Source organism: Capsicum annuum, chromosome 4 (assembly GCF_002878395.1).
Source record: "Capsicum annuum cultivar UCD-10X-F1 chromosome 4, UCD10Xv1.1, whole genome shotgun sequence".
NCBI lineage: Eukaryota > Viridiplantae > Streptophyta > Magnoliopsida > Solanales > Solanaceae > Capsicum > Capsicum annuum.
This window is the reverse complement of record NC_061114.1, coordinates 52,127,733-52,132,501: the sequence shown is the minus strand read 5'-3', so window position 1 is coordinate 52,132,501 and position 4,769 is coordinate 52,127,733. Positions and strand designations below refer to the sequence as shown.

Genomic DNA, 4,769 nt, shown 5'->3' with positions numbered 1-4,769 from the left:
TCCAGTTATTCCTGTTCAACCAGCCGTAAAACCTGTTCGTGAGGTGGCAATCCCACTTACGAACCATGTAACTAACAGCATTGTGAAGCCTAAACCAGGAGGTCAGTGGGAATTAAAATAAAATATGGTGTGATTATTGAATTCTACAGGGTACTTTCATGAGCTTTCACACGAGGATTCGCAGCAGCACATACAGACCTTCCCAAAAATAAGTGATACATACATTCCTGAAGATATGAATATTGATTATGTCAGATTGACACTCTTCCCTTTTTCTCTAAATAGGGAAGCAAAGAGGTCGTTACATGCTAAACCACCACACTCCATCACTTCATGGAAAGATTATGCTTAGAAGTTCCTTATTTGATTGTTTTCGTGATAGACGACTGCATGATTGAGGAGTGAGATCTTGAGTTTCAGATAGAAAGATGGAGAAAAACTATACCAAGCTTGGAAGAAATTTAAAGGCATGCTCAGAAATTGTCCTCATCACCATCAATCGAATGATGTCTTGGTTCACATATTTATAGAAGTCCTTGAGTCTAATACGAAGATTCTCTTAGATTCAGCAGTAGGAGGCCAAGCTTTGGATAAAACTTATAAAGAATTGTATACATTGATAAATCGAATCGCACAAGGGAATCCTGATTGGCATTCAGACTCACGAAGCACTCCAAAGAAGGTTACATGGGTATTGGAGGTTGATCAATTTACTACATTACAAGCACAAATTGCAGTAATGCAGAATTATATGAAACTACTTAGCTGAACAACTTTAAGTTGGGTACGACACAACCAACAACCACAGCAAAAATAGTTTAACAGGTATATTTATGGTGTGAAGTTTGTAGAAGTGGAGAGCATAAAGCAGATACATGTTCTGTTAATCCAGATTCAATCAACTATGTGGGGAATGTAAATCGTTAGGGTCAATAGAATTTTGGAAACACGTATAATCCAAACTAGAGGAACCACCCTAATTTCTTATGGGGTGGAAATCAGGAACAGAATGCAAATTAGTATAAGGGACCAGTGCAATCAAATCCACAGACGGCTCATAATAATTAGGTAACTACTCAGAATAGCTAAGTGAAGGAGTTGATTAAGCAGTTCATGCCTTAACAATCACAGTTTGTGGCAGACAAAAAGACTCAATAGGAATAGTTTGTAGCTGAGTTGAAGAGTCAACCATTCCTTACAAGAAATCTAGAGTTGCAGTTGGGTCAAATTGTAGGATCGCAGAATACAAGGACATAAGGATCATTGCCTAGCAACACTGAGGCTAATCTAAAATAAGTAAATGCGGTTACAATAAGGAGTGGGCTTCAAAATAAGGAGATGGTTTAGGAGCAGGATAGTTTCGCAGTTAAGAATGATAGTTTTAAAGATAAGGCAGAGTTTGAGGTCACTAAAAAAGAGGTAAGTAATGAAATTCATGTGAAGAAAAAGACTATCACCTTACTCTTACCTCAAAGGGCAAGGAAGCATCAAGAGAAAGATAGTTATAATAAGTTTCTAGATCTTCTAGAGCGGGTTCAAGTAAACCTTTCTCTTGTTGACATTCTACACAGTGTGCCAAAATATGTGAAATACTTGAAGGATATTATTGCCAATAAGATTAGGTTGACCGAATATGCTATAGTTTCCCTTACTCAAGAGTGCACGTCTAAAATTCAAAATAAACTGCCCACAAAGTTGAAAGATCCAAGTAGTTTCACCTTACAGATTACCATTGAACAGACTATTTGTGCACGTAGATTGTGTGACTTAGGTGCTAGCACAAATCTTATGCCCATATCATGGTACCAGAAGATGGGTCTTGGGAGCCCCAAACCCATGACTATTATGTTGTAATTGGCGAATAGTTCCGTTGCTAGGCCAGATTGAGGATGTGTTGGTGCAAGTGGGATCTTTGATTTTCTCAGTGGATTTTGTGGTTCTTGATTTTGAGGTTGATCCTGTTATTCCATTTAATTTTGGATGACCCTTCTTAGCAATAGGATAGTCACTCATTGATGTAGTAGCTGGAAAAATGACAATGCGAGCACACGATAAAGTGGAAGTTTTTGATATGCACAAGGGTGTTGAAACTGCCAACCATATATGAGGAGTTGTCTTCTATATAAGTTATTGATCTTGCTTCGGATTGGCAATTGTTGTTGTTTGATGATCCGTTAGAGCAAGCTTTGATAGGTCATAATCTGTATGGCAGCGTGGAAGCATTAGAGTTAGTCTAGGTTATGAATTTGGCAGTGGTTGATATGAAAAAAGTGTCATTCAATCCTTTGAATAGGAAAATTGGCCCCTCACCCAGGCCTTCAGTCGAGGAAGCTCCTAACTTGTAGCTTAAGGTTCTTCCTTCTCATTTATAATATGTTTTTCTTAGTGATCAAGATACTTTGCCTATTATTTTGTCTACAGGATTATCAGATGTACAGGTAAAGGAAGCTATAGCAGTTCTAAAGAGGAGAAAAAAGGCAATTGGTTAGCAGATATCGGATATTACAAGAATTAATCTAGTATTTTACATGCATAACATCTACATAAAAGAGGATTACAGACCTAGAGTGCAGCAACAACAAAGGTTGAATCCTGTGATCAAGGAGGTGGTCAGAAAAGAAGTGATCAAGTAGTTAGATAGTAGTATTGTCCATCCAAATTTAGATAGCAAATGGGTTAGTCCATTGCACTATGTACCAATGAATGGAGGAATGAATGTAGTGACCAATGATGATAATGATTTGATTCCCACACATACGGTGACCGGTTGTAGGATGTATATTGATTATCAGATGTTAAACGAAGCAACTCGTAAAAATCACTATCCAATTCTCTTTATTGACCAAAAATTAGATAAATTGGTGGGGCAAGAGTATTGTTGTTTTTTGGGTGGGTATTACGGCTACAATCAGATAAGCATAACATTAAAGGACCAAGAGAAGACCACTTTTACTAATCCATGTGGTACACATGCATTCAGACATATGCCTTTCAGTTTATGCAATGCACCTGCTACATTCTAGAGATGTATGATGGCGATATTCTCAGACATGGTGGAAGAATTTTTAGAGGTATTCATGAATGATTTCTCTGTTTATGGTAATTCTTTTGAAAAGTGCCTACAAAATCTTGACAGAGTCCTAGCGCGATGCAAGGAAATAAACTTGGTGTTGTATTGGGAGAAGTGCTACTTTATGGTTAAGGAAGGAATTGTCTTAGGCCATAAAGTATCATGTAAAGGACTTAAAGTGGACAAGGCAAAGTTTGAAGTGATTGAAAAGTTACCTCATCCAGTGATTGTCAAATGAGTGTAGAGCTTTTTGAGACATGCGTGTTCTATAGATGATTTATTCAAGATTTCTCAAAGATTGGAAGGCCCATGTACAAATTATTAGAGAAAGAATCCAAGTTTGAGTTTAGGACAGATTGCCATAAAGATTTTGAAAAGCTTAAGAAGAAGTTGACTGAAGCACCTATTCTGATTGCACCAGATTGGGAGTTACCTTTTGAGCTGATGTGTGATGCTAGTGATATTACTGTGGGAGCAGTTTTGGGTCAGAGAAGAGATAAAGTATTTTTCTCTATCTACTATGCTAGCAAAGTGTTAAATGATGCTCAAGTTAACTACACGGTTATAGAGAAATAAATTTAAGCAGTAGTGTATGCATTCGACAAGTTTAGATCTTACTTAGTTGGTACTAAGGTCATTGTTCATACTGACCATACTACTATTAAGTATATTGTGAACAAAAAGGATGCAAAGCTAAGACTGATTAGGTAGATTCTATTACTACAAGAATTTGATCTTGAGGTGCGAGATAGAAAGAGAGCTGAAAATCAAGTTGCTGATCATTTGCCACGGCTGGAAAATTAAGACCATATTATGGATGATTTACTGAGTATTAATAAAGAGTTTCATGATAAGAAGTTGTTGTCGTTAGATATAGTTGAATTCCTATGGTATGCTGATATTATGAACTTGATAGCTTGTGAGGTGTACCCTCCTGAGGCCACCACACAATAAAGGAAGAAATTATTCTGTTATTCTCGTGCCTATATTTGGGATGAACTGTACCTTTTCAAGTAGGTCCCGGATGGAGTTATTCGTAGGTGTATCCCAGAGGCTAAATTTTCAAAGGTTCTATAAGATTGCCACTAATCTTCATATGGTGGACATCTTGGGGGTGAGAGGACTATGAAAAAAGTGTTGCAATCAGGTTTTTTTTGGCCTACTCTATTTAGAGATAGACTGTCTTTCATAAAGAATTGTGATCTATGTCAAAGGTTGGGTACCATATCTAGGCATCATGAGATGCCATTCAACAATATTTTAGAATTCAAAGTCTTTGATGTGTGGGGGATCAATTTCATGGGTCCATTTCCACCTTCAAAAGGTAATCTATATATTTTAGTAGCGGTTGACTATGTCTCTAAATGGGTGGAAGCTATGGTGAGTTTAACAAATGATGCAAAAGTCATGCTGAAATTTTTGAAGAGGAACATATTTTCTAGATTTGGTACACCAAGAGCAATCATTACTGACGGAGGTACGCACTTTATTAACACCTGGTTCAAAAATCTTTTTGCTAAATATGGTGTCAGGCATAAGGTTTCCACTGCATATCATCCCCAATCTGGTAGACAGGTTGAGGTATCAAATCGGGAGATTAAGTAGATACTTCAAAAAATGGTAAATGGGTAGAGAAAAGATTGGGTGGAAAAGATAGATGATGCATTTTGGTCTTATCGAACAGATTACAAGACGTCCA

General features: G+C 37.2%; 1 non-coding gene across 1 annotated transcript; it reads right to left on the bottom strand.

Moving 5' to 3' along the window:
- Window positions 1–391: 391 nt before the first annotated feature.
- LOC124898229 lies at window positions 392–498 on the bottom strand. The gene has a single exon (XR_007055205.1). It is a non-coding gene; the product is annotated as a small nucleolar RNA R71 (small nucleolar RNA).
- Window positions 499–4,769: the final 4,271 nt, after the last annotated feature.